Consider the following 11,054-nt stretch of genomic DNA (forward strand, 5'->3'; position numbering starts at 1 on the left):
TTGATGTAGGTACATGTCGCTCATAAGAATCTGTGTCCACAAACTCAAGAATTCCAACCTTTCTTTACTTTCCCTGAAATCAGTGATTCTCAGTCAGGTGTAATATAGGTCCCCAGGGGACATTTGGCAATGTCTGGAGACATTTTTGGTCCTCAAAGCTGGGGGCAGAGAGGGGGCGCTACTGGTATCTAGTGAGTAGAGGCCAGGAGTGCTGCCAACATCCTACAATGCACAGGATAGACACCACGCAGCAAAAAATCCCCCAGCTCAAAATATCAGTAGTGGGACTTCCCTGGTGGCGCAGTGGTTAAGAATCTGCCTGCCAATGCAGGGGACACGGGTTCGAGCCCTGGTCTGGGAAGATCCCACATGCCACGGAGCAACTGGGCTCGTGAGCCACAACTACTGAGCCTGCGCGTCTGGTGCCTGTGCTCCGCAACAAGAGAGGCCGCGACAGTGAGAGGCCCACGCACCGCGATGAAGAGTGGCCCCCACTCGCTGCAACTGGAGAAAGCCCTTGCACAGAAACGAAGACCCAACACAGCCAAAAATAAATAAACAAAGAAAAAAAAAAAAGAAAGAAAAGAATCTGCCTGCCAATGCAGGGGACACGGGTTCAAGCCCTGGTCCAGGAAGATCCCACATGCCGTGGAGCAGCTAAGCCCGTGAGCCACAACTACTGAGCCCGCATGCTGCAACTACTGAAACCCGCGCGCCTAGAGCCTGTGCTCGGCAACAAGAGAAACCACCGCAATGAGAAGCCCGCACAACGCAACGAAGAGTAGCCCCCACTCGCCGCAACTAGAGAAAGGCCGTGTGCAGCAGCAAAGACCCAATGCAGCCAAAAATAAATGAATAAATTAATTTAAAAAAAAAAAAAGGAAATGAGGCTGAGAAGCTAGTTAGGTGACCTCCTCAGGCCCAATTAATTCATAGTAGAGGAGATGGTACTTGAACGCAAGTCTGATTCCAAACTTCTTTTTTCTCATACCTATTGCACTGTCTTCTCACCTTACACAAATTGTTTGTTAAAGGGCACCCTCTTTTCCATTCCTTAAATATCCAGCCTTTAATCTTTGCTGATTAGATGTGAAAACCATTCTCTTATGATTGACAAGGCCCTTGACACATGCTGTTTTATTTTTGTGTTTGCTTTCATTGTTAGCTGTTTCGCCTTTGCCTTTATTAGTCATTCCATGTGAGGGGTTTTTACTTTATGCATCACAGATTATTCAGGGCAGAGAGTTTTGCAGATGTGTTGGGGACAATGTGAACTGAAATTGGCAAGATGTATTTTTTCCCCTAAGTGGAAATTATTGTTCTGTTGATGGGATGCTTTGTCTTCTTCATTCTGGGGACACTTGAACAATGGGTTTGAAAGTCACTTCCGGGCCAGCAGCACAAACAATATCATACCTGAGAGTGAAAGCAGAGGAGTGTCTTGAAATCCGTGATAGGAGTGTACTTCTCCAGTTAAGGAAAACTTTCCCGGTCTAAAAAAATATAGTGTGGAATAGAGCCAGGCCCACAGGCAACAGGAGAATATCATCACTGCCAGCAGAATACTCTGGGGCATGGATTTTTGTTCCTGACAAAAGAGGAAGGTCTGCCTTTTGCTCATAGAAACATTTTCCCAATGGAAAGCCCCAAAACTATATTTGTCAAAGTATTTCACGAGTCTCAGCAATTGGTAAGAAGTAGAAATACTCATTAGCCATCAAGAGTGGAGGAAAAAAAAAGGGGCTTCAAGTTTGGGTCTTCACTTCAGCAATTTTGATGATCTGTAGTATTTTGATTAAAAGCCAATAAATTATTATATGATGAGATTGATAACCCAGGGTAGAATCAAAGAAGTTGAAAGAATTCTTAATTAATTCTTAATTAGCTGATCTCATTGACCAGAAATCTGTCTGATGACCAATTTCCTCTGCTCAGCTCAAGGTGCACTTGAACGTGACCTGAGTTTGGCCTGCATTTGAGGTCCCTGGAGGGTGGCTGTGGATCCTGTGATTCTATAGTCTTACAGTGTATCCAGCTCAGCTGCAGTAAATATTGCTTTTTGTAACATTGGAACTTCAACAGTCTGGTGGGATGTGGGATATATTTCCTTAGGAACTTGGAAGAATAGAGCCACCCTACTTCCTTTCCTCCCTCCTAAAACCCAAAGGCCTTGATTTTGGTCATGGTCTTTTTTATGCCAAATTCAAGAATAAAGATGAAGGAAACGTTGGCTGGTGTCATGTGCAAATGAGCCAGTGACCTGGAGACAGAGCTGCAGGCCATTCTGCAGGCCTAATAAGAAATGAGATGCCACAGTATCGCTTGCGAGAGAGCGAGAGAGCGAGAGAGGGAGAGAGAGAGAGAGAGAGAGAGAGAGAGAGAACAGAAAGGGCCCTTATTAATCTGACCTCTTTGTGACTGTCCCTTCAGGCTCTTATCTTCCACATCTCACTGGTGTGAACCATTTATTATTTCATCCAGATGCACTGCCAGCCCACTTCTCTGAAGGGCACTGGAAAAGACCCCAGCTTCATTTCTGTTTTATCTTCTAGGGCAGACAGGAAAATAGCCTTTTGCCATTTCATCTTGATTAGTAAAGAAGATCCAGTGGTTTCTGCCTACGTGAACAAGGACCACCCTATACAAGAGGAGAGCAAGGCTCTTTGGAGTTCTGTCAATACAGAACTGACTAAAATTGAAATAACTAAACCAGTTAGCTTTGGTATAAAACATGTTGTCATGATTTTTTTTATCATTGCATTATTTATTATATATTTTCAAAATTTTTATTGGAGTACAGTTGATTTACAATGTTGTGTTAGTTTCAGGTGTACAGCAAAGTGAATCAGTTATACATATATATATGTCCATTCTTTTTCAGATTCTTTTCCCATATAGGTTATTACAGAATATTGAGTACAGTTCCCTGTGCTATACAGTAGGACCTTGTTGTTTATCTATTTTATATATAGTAGTATGTACATGTTAATCCCAAACTCCTAATTTATCCCTCCCCCCCCATATTTCCCCTTTGATTTCAAGATCTGAGTCTCTTTCTGTTTTGTAAATAAGTTCATTTTTATCAATTTTTATTAGATTCCACATATTAGTGATATCATATGATATTTGTCTTTCTCTGTCTGTCTTAATTCACTTAGCATAATCTCCAGGTCCATCCATGTTGGTGCAAATGGCATTATTTTGTTCTTTTTTTAAGGATGAGTAGTATTCCATTGTGTATATGTACCACATCTTCTTTATGCCATCTCTGTTGATGGACATTTAGGTTGCTTCCGTGTCTTGGCTATTGTAAATAGTGCTGCATTGAACATTAGGGTGCATGTATCTTTTCGAATTATGGTTTTCTCCAGATATATGCGCAGGAGTGGGATTGCTGGATCATATGGTAGTTCTATACTTAGTTTTTTAAGGAATCTCCATACTGGTCTCCATAGTGGTTGTACCAATTTACGTTCTCACCAACAGTGTAGGAGGGTTCCCTTTTCTCCACACCCTCTCCAGCACTTACTGTTTGTAGACATTTTGATGATGGCCATTCTGACCAGTGTGTCATGATTTTTTCATTGATGAATTGCCCCAAGCTTTGGCATTCAAGATTAACATGTGGCACATAAACAGTTAAAATGTGCCTGCCCAGCTTCGTCTCTGGTCTGTCTGTCTGCCTCATACAGGGCTAGGGAAAAGGCAGCACCATGTTTTGCTTCACAGTTTGTAACACTCACTGGATCTTCACAATAATGCTATGGGTGGTGGTGGTGGTATTGTTTCGCCCATTTTACAGATAAGGTATTAAGCTTTACAAGAACTTGATATATTTACTGTTTGCTGGAAGTTGCTCCAGTACAATGTGAAGAACTAGCATTTGCAACTCTCTCTTCTCAGATTGGTCAGTTGCATTATTGTTCATCCAATTTATGGAACGTTATTGCAGCTGTTTACCAAAATGAGATGCCACCATGGTGCACTAACACGGGGGATTAGCCACAACATACTGTGAAAATACAAGTGTGTGTATTTATATATGTGTGATGAATAGAAAGAGTTCTGGAAGCATGCTCACACAACTGGTAACAGCAGTCACTTCTGTGGAGGTGCATGTGATGGCGGAGGTGCCTTAGCTATTTAATGTACTTATGTATTGTTTGAGTGTTTAATGACAAAGATATATTACATTTATAATCAAGTTTTCTTTTACTAAAGATAAATGACTAAAACATTCTCCCTCCATTAAATCTCATTCCCCCCTCTATTTCCAATTCTTCAGACCTGCAATAAGCAAAAAGAATATATTTACCCTCCATGGTAAAATTAATCCACAGTGACACAGACGCACATGACCACTGCCCCACCTTGTGAGAGGCAGTCCATGAATTTAAAACAAGAAAGGAACAAACATTGACTCCTTTGTATGTGCAGGGCCCTTTCCCCTTGTCAGCCAGTTTGAGCCTTTCACTATCTATACAGAGAAGGCATAATTAGCCCTGGTTCTACAGATGATAAATCCAGAACTCAGAAGGAGTAAGTGACTTGCCCATGATCCCATACAATATGTGGCAGAGCTGCATTTGTGCCTTTTCTATACCACACTGCCTTCTGGAAACTAGCTTAATACAATTGTATTTAGGTGAAACTTAAGATCCAGAATGATTATCATTTGGTTTCTATTTCTCCTTTTGCGAGAGCTTTTAGTTTAATTTTTCTTTGCAGTAATCTTCACGATCCTAGTTTAGAGAAATGAGGGCAGTCCCCTGGGAGGAAAACAGGGACCATTGGTTAATGTAATTTTTGCTGTCGTTCGACATAAATTGTATGAGCTGGATAGAAATCTGGGTAGCAGAGTCATTTTGGGTGACAGTTGGTGACTGCAGCCCTCACGGCATTTCAAGCTACCTCTTAGCCCCAAAATGTTCCTTCATACATCATTGTCTGCTTTCTCCCATTGTCCTTACTTTGGTCCAGCCCTTCTCTCAAAGTGGAGACATGCGGGCTCCCACCCAGGAGGAGCAGATAGGTTACAACTCCAGAAGCATTTTTGTTTCCAGATAATACTGTACTTCCCCTCCACACCCAAGGTCACAATTTAAAAATGTCAACTGGGAAAAGAAATCCACTAGATTTTTATTAAACGACTTGATTTTCCAGGGGTGTTTAACTCAAATTTTGGCTAAATGGTAATTGGAAAATTAAGGAATGACCCCTAACTCTCTCGAGTGAATTTACAGTTTTGTTAAGGACCAGAAAAAAAAAAAAACCTAGAAGGGGAGGTCACCAAAATATTAACAATGCTTATGTGAAGCAACAAGATTACTAGCAATTTTTCATTTCCTCTTTATACTTTTCTAGTTTGTCTCACATTTTCTACAGAGAACATGTACTTGCTTTTTAGTCAGACTAAAACGTTATTTTTTAAATTCTGAAAAGCAGGACGCAAAGCTTTACTTGCAGTATTATCCTTGGTATGTAACAATGTGCTTAAATTACTGGGGAAATCAACTATACTTCAATAAAATAATTAAAAATAATTACTGGGGAGAAATGGCGAAAATGTTTATAGTGTCTGTTCCTAGGCAAAGGCATTATGGTTGTTTTTTGTCTTTATATGTTTATGTATTTTTCATATTCTGTCTAAGGAGTTGAACAGAATTTTTAACCTTAAAAAATAGATGTTTTTAAAGAGTGGAAATTTGATGGGGGGGGCTAATTCTATTAAACTCCAAAATGTTATTATTATTCCTGTAGTAATGACATATCCCCCTCATTCCTGGAATAGTTGAGATTTCTCCAAGATACCTAATTTATACTCAGGGAATAATGTATCCGTCTTGCAAGATCTAGCTCAAAAATGCCCTCATTCCTCCCAAACTGATTTAAGTTATTTCACTTACAAAATATATAATGAGCCTCCACCCTGTGCCAGATATCATAACATGATGTTGCTATTTGAAGCAAGTTCTCATCCTCAGATGATCTCCTTTCCTTGGAGAACCCTGGGACCCTAGTCACCCCCATCTCCCTTCCAGACGCTTGTCTCAGGGGCCACGTTTCATCAAAGGGGTCCATATTTTTTTTCTTTCTTTTTTTCAATATGCTTCACAGCTGGAGCTGTTTTTATGGGGTCAGTCCCGATTACTATGAATGAGATTTCACATCTGGGACAACATGATGATCCTTTGACTTAGCAAACCACCCTCTAACTCCGTTTTAAAAGGGTATCAAACGCAGGAGCTGGAGGTGAGAGAGGAAACCTGAAGAAGGAAATCATCTAGGAACGTCAGCCTTACCTTCCTGATTCTGACTCATCTATCTCTTTGCTCATCGTTGAAACTGTGACTGAATCTTGTATCGCCATCCTTGCTTTAAAAAAAATTCCTTTGTCCAGCTGCATCTAATTTGAGACCTTGTTTCATTAAATACTCACAGTAAAGGTCTTTGGCAAACCTAAGAATTAATATTATGCCAGATCATTTTTTAAATACATATAAAGAGTTCCGAATTAGGACTTAACTTAAAACCAGAATTCTTTGCTTTAAAGAAAACTTTTATTTTTTTTTTAAATAGGGAGTGGTGCTTTTTCTAGAAGGAGGAAATAGTGACTGTAAACTATATATGTAAATCAGAGCAGCTTACCAGCATCAAAGAAAGAAATCTGTTTATGGAGCTCAACATTCCTTCTTTGACACAGTACAGTAAATGCAATATGGTGACATAAACCATTTGAGTAAATACCAGCTCTAATAATAGCTGCATATCAGTTGGAAAGTATTTTTATCATGTGTGTGCTAGCTCCTCGGCCGTAGCCTTTATCAAGCAGAGCAAAATGTGTGATCACTCTGGCACCGTTTCAGAGAAAGAAGTGATTGATTGTTTGATCCTTGGAAGCATCGATGCTGCTTAATGGGTCCTTAGAGCTAAGAATAATGAAGGAAAAAACCCTGCATGTCGTTTGATAACCTCCATGGCTAAGAATAAGAGTTTGGGAGGGGAAGGAGTAGAATAAGAAAAGAGGAAATTTAATTCCCCAATTAATCTTACTCTGCTTCTGACATAATTCTGGATGGCGTAGAATATTAAAAATTGGCATGCCCCACATTCATGTTCTTCCCCTCCATCCTGTCTCTTATCCGTCTCTGTCCGATTTTCCCTGTAGAACAGGGACAGGATTCCGCAAGGACTTGTGAGAAAGGGGAGGAGAAAGTGAGTCCTCCCTAAATTTTGCAATATTTGATTTAGTTTTCACCTGAAGTTCACCTATAGGTGGTCTTATGAGATTAAAGGTGTTCTCACCGTGGTTTTAAATATGCCCACACTCTCTGACGTTTGCTTTAAAAAATGGAGCCTAATTGCCACTCCCTTGAGTGTGGGTTGGACTTAATGACTCACTCCTAACTAATAAAATATGGCAGAAGTGACAGCGTGAGACTTCTGAAACTAAGTCATAAAAGTCATGGTTCTCTCTCTCTCATCACTTAGTCTCAGAGAAGCCAATAGCCACATTGTGAGGCTGCTCAAGCAGTCCTGTGGAGAAGCCTGTGTGGTGAGGAACTTCTCCCAAGAGCCTGCAAAGGACTGAGATCTATTACCAATAGATCCAGCCCCAGTCAAGCCTTCAGATGAGTGTAGTCCCAACCAACAGATTGCTGCATCATCAGGAGAGACTCTGAGCTAGAACTACCCAGCTCAGCCACTCCTCTTCCTAAGAAAGGGTGTGACATCAAAAATGTTTGTTGATCTCATGGCTAAGATAACTTTGTTGATAACTTAGCAGATAACTTTGTTGATAACTTAGCAGATAACTTTGTTGATAACTTAGCAGTTCTTCACATTTCTTCTTGAAGGCTAGATAATAGTACATTCCTCTTGGGCACATTGGTAACAAGTTTAAATCATGGGCTTGTGTTGTGATTTACTGTGAAGATTTGTGTACCCTCATGTTCATATACCTGAGGCAGAGCTATGTTCCCTAACTGCTTTTGGACAGATATAATTATTTTTACATCTTTTAGTTGTACAATTGTCACATATGGTTTGGTAGACAGTAACAATAATTTTGATCATTTTGATCATCTCATTCTGTAGATATGTCAAATGTGGCCTAGTTGTGCCACAGATGACACATTTAGTGGCGGGGACACCAGTGTTCCAATCAGCTTGGATAACTTTCATAATTTAGATATGATGGATTTAAAAAATGAATTAGTAGCAGGGGCCAGAGTCCCTCTTAGGAAGATAATGGTCTTTGGAAAAATACCTGATGAGTTTCTAAGGAAAAAGAGAAGGCCCTAAGAGCACAGATTTTGCAGGAGTAAAGATGACAGTTGGTTACATATCTGTGTGTTAGAAAGAATTCCATATAACAGTGGAAGTGGTGGTGGGAAGAAATAAAACACCAGGTAACCAAGAGGGAGGCTGCAACTCAACCATGGAAATGGCCATGGGTGTTTTAAGAACAGGACTGTATAGCATTGATTTTTAGCGGTTTGAATTTCTTCAGTAGAAATCCTACATAAATCTTCCCTAGACTTTCAGTAAGATGTTGTGGTTGTGTGAGAGATTCATTTAATAGAAATTAAGAAGAAAGAACTGACAAGGTGTGGGAACCTTGAGGATTAATTCAGCAGAACTAGGAGCTCAGGGCCATGGTGATTCACAAATACCTAAACCCCCCAAGGAATTTAGAGAAATCTTGAGAATGGCATTGGACTTCTCAAACTCTATCAAAAAGCAGGTCTGGTTCAAACATAATGACTCAACTAACATCTGTATTATGTGCATAGTTCATTTTAGCCTTCCAAATGATTATAAATCCTCAGTATGGAGTTTTGTTCATACTCATGAATTTTCCTGCATTTGTGTGTTCAGAGTTCTATCCCTCTAGATTGTGATGTTACCTAAACTTTATTTTTTCATGAGTTCATCTACAACATATACCTAGTGAATATCATCTAAAACAGGACTCCCCCTTGCCTCTGTGGGGGGCGTATGTGTGTTTCTTGTTTTTTTCTAAAGTGTAACACACTTGAATCTACGTGACAATTCTATGAGGTAAACCCTATCCCTATCAACATTTTACAGATGAAGAAACTGAGACTCAGTGAAGGTACCTAAATGTCCCAAGGCACACAGCTAACAAACGGGGGGAAGAGAATTCATTTTAGGGGTTGTTCAGCTGAACAGCCTACACTGTTAAGTGCTATGCTGAGCTACCTTCCTACTGAAAATGTGTGAAATTTTGCAAAGGATCCGAAGGAGGCATAAAAGACTTGATAATAAAGCAATGGATTGGGCATAAAAAGGAACAAAATTGTGCCATCTGCAGAGACATGGATAGACCTAGAGACCGTCATACAAAGTGAAGTAAGTCAGAAAAACAAATATCGTATAATATTGCTTATATGTGGAATCTAGAAAAACGATAGATGAACTTATTTGCAAAGGAGAAATAGGAACAAAGACGTAGAGAACGGACGTATGGATATGGGGGTTGGGGAGGGAGGGTGGGATGAATTGGGAGATTGGGATTGACATATATACACTACTATGTATAAAATAGATAACTAATGAGAACCTACTGTATAGCGCAGGGAACTCTACTCAATGCTCTGTGGTGGCCTAAATGGGAAGGAAATTCAGAAAGGAGGGCACATATGTATACGTATAGCTGATTCACTTTGCTGTACAGCAGAAATGAACAGAACATTGTAAAACAACTATACTCCAATAAAAATTAATTAAACAAAATAAAGCAGATTGGGGATCAAACAGAAAATGACAGAGGGCCAAATTGATTAAAACAATGTATTATGTAAATACTTGAAGAGAAGAGAGCATTGTCACCAGGGGTCAGCTGGAGATGCTTCTTTGAGGAGGTGGGGCTTGAGATGGGTGCTGAAGGGTAGACAGGACTGAGGGGGGCAGAAAATAATCTAGGCAGGGAAACATCAAAGCGATTACAGCCAGCAAAGTGGGAATGATCTGGCATATTTGCAGAGAAAACTGGCCTGTCTAGAGTAGAGGACAGAGGCTGGTCTCTTGGAATAGAAGGGTAGATGAAGGTGGAGGGAAGAGGGAAGTGACGGAGGATCTTGGATGCCAGGTGAGCAGTGAAGAGCCTTAGGGTCATGGTGGCCCAGAGCACTTTGTGGTCAGGTTTACCTTTGCTCTTGAGATGCCATCATGACCGGCTGAACACTTTCCTTTTCGGAGCAGGCATCATTTCTTATTCTTCCCACTATCTGCCCCCATTCATAGCACAGTACCTGACACCCAGAGGCACTCGTTCATAGATGAATAAATAAATGAACGATCAAGAAATGAAGAAAGAGGAAGGGTGGTAGCATAGAGTAGGGTAGAATGTGATACACCTGACTGCCCACTTGCTTTCCACTCACTGTCTGGGTATCTTTGGGCTTGGTTCTCCCTAAGCCTCAGTTTCCTTATCCATAAAGCAGAATGAATAGCGGTTGTAACCTCTTTGTGATTTGGGGGATATTAAATGAAATAATGTGTGTACAACATTTACCATAGTGCCTCCTGTATAGTAAGCCCTCAATACAATACATTAGTCTCACAAATCAACTTTAGAGCATCTAGACCCACAGAATATAAACCATAGAAATTAGGAAAAATCTTGGGAAGAATGGTAAACTTTCCTCAGAACACAGGATAGGGCCTTAAGCTGAACTTTGGGCTAAGTCTCAAGGGGCATGCTGGCCTCTTGATTTTAACTGGGAGAAATGCCTGGGAATGTGACGGTGAAGGGTCTTGAATGCTCTGTCAAGGGTGTTGTTGAATAAAGCAGTGACAACGCTGTATCTGTTTTAGAAAGATCTTTGGCAATGTGGGTGATGGCTTAGGGGACAGCAGGACTAGGAAAGTTCACTAAGAGGCTACTGCAATAGTCCTAGTAAAGATGATGAGGGCTTGAATTAATGCTGTGACTGTGAGGATTGAGAGAAGACCTTTGATTTAAGAGGCTGGGAGAAGAAACTGCACTGGATTTGGAGACAGAGTGAATGCCGTGGGCAAGGATAGAA

The 11,054-nt window shown here is 40.6% G+C and overlaps 1 protein-coding gene across 4 annotated transcripts in view; it reads left to right on the top strand.

The window, feature by feature from the left end:
* The window catches only part of PRICKLE2 (prickle planar cell polarity protein 2), a 358,862-nt gene extending 358,274 nt beyond the window's left edge, over positions 1–588 (top strand). For all 4 annotated transcript variants that reach the window (XM_082344699.1, XM_082344700.1, XM_082344702.1 and 1 more), the window contains one exon: positions 1–588. This exon is cut by the window's left edge and continues 27,603 nt beyond it. The gene's annotated coding sequence lies outside the window, so the exon portion shown is untranslated.
* Positions 589–11,054: the final 10,466 nt, after the last annotated feature.

The sequence above is a fragment of the Balaenoptera borealis genome (genome assembly GCF_965194805.1).
Source record: "Balaenoptera borealis genome assembly, chromosome: 12".
NCBI classification, from domain to species: domain Eukaryota; kingdom Metazoa; phylum Chordata; class Mammalia; order Artiodactyla; family Balaenopteridae; genus Balaenoptera; species Balaenoptera borealis.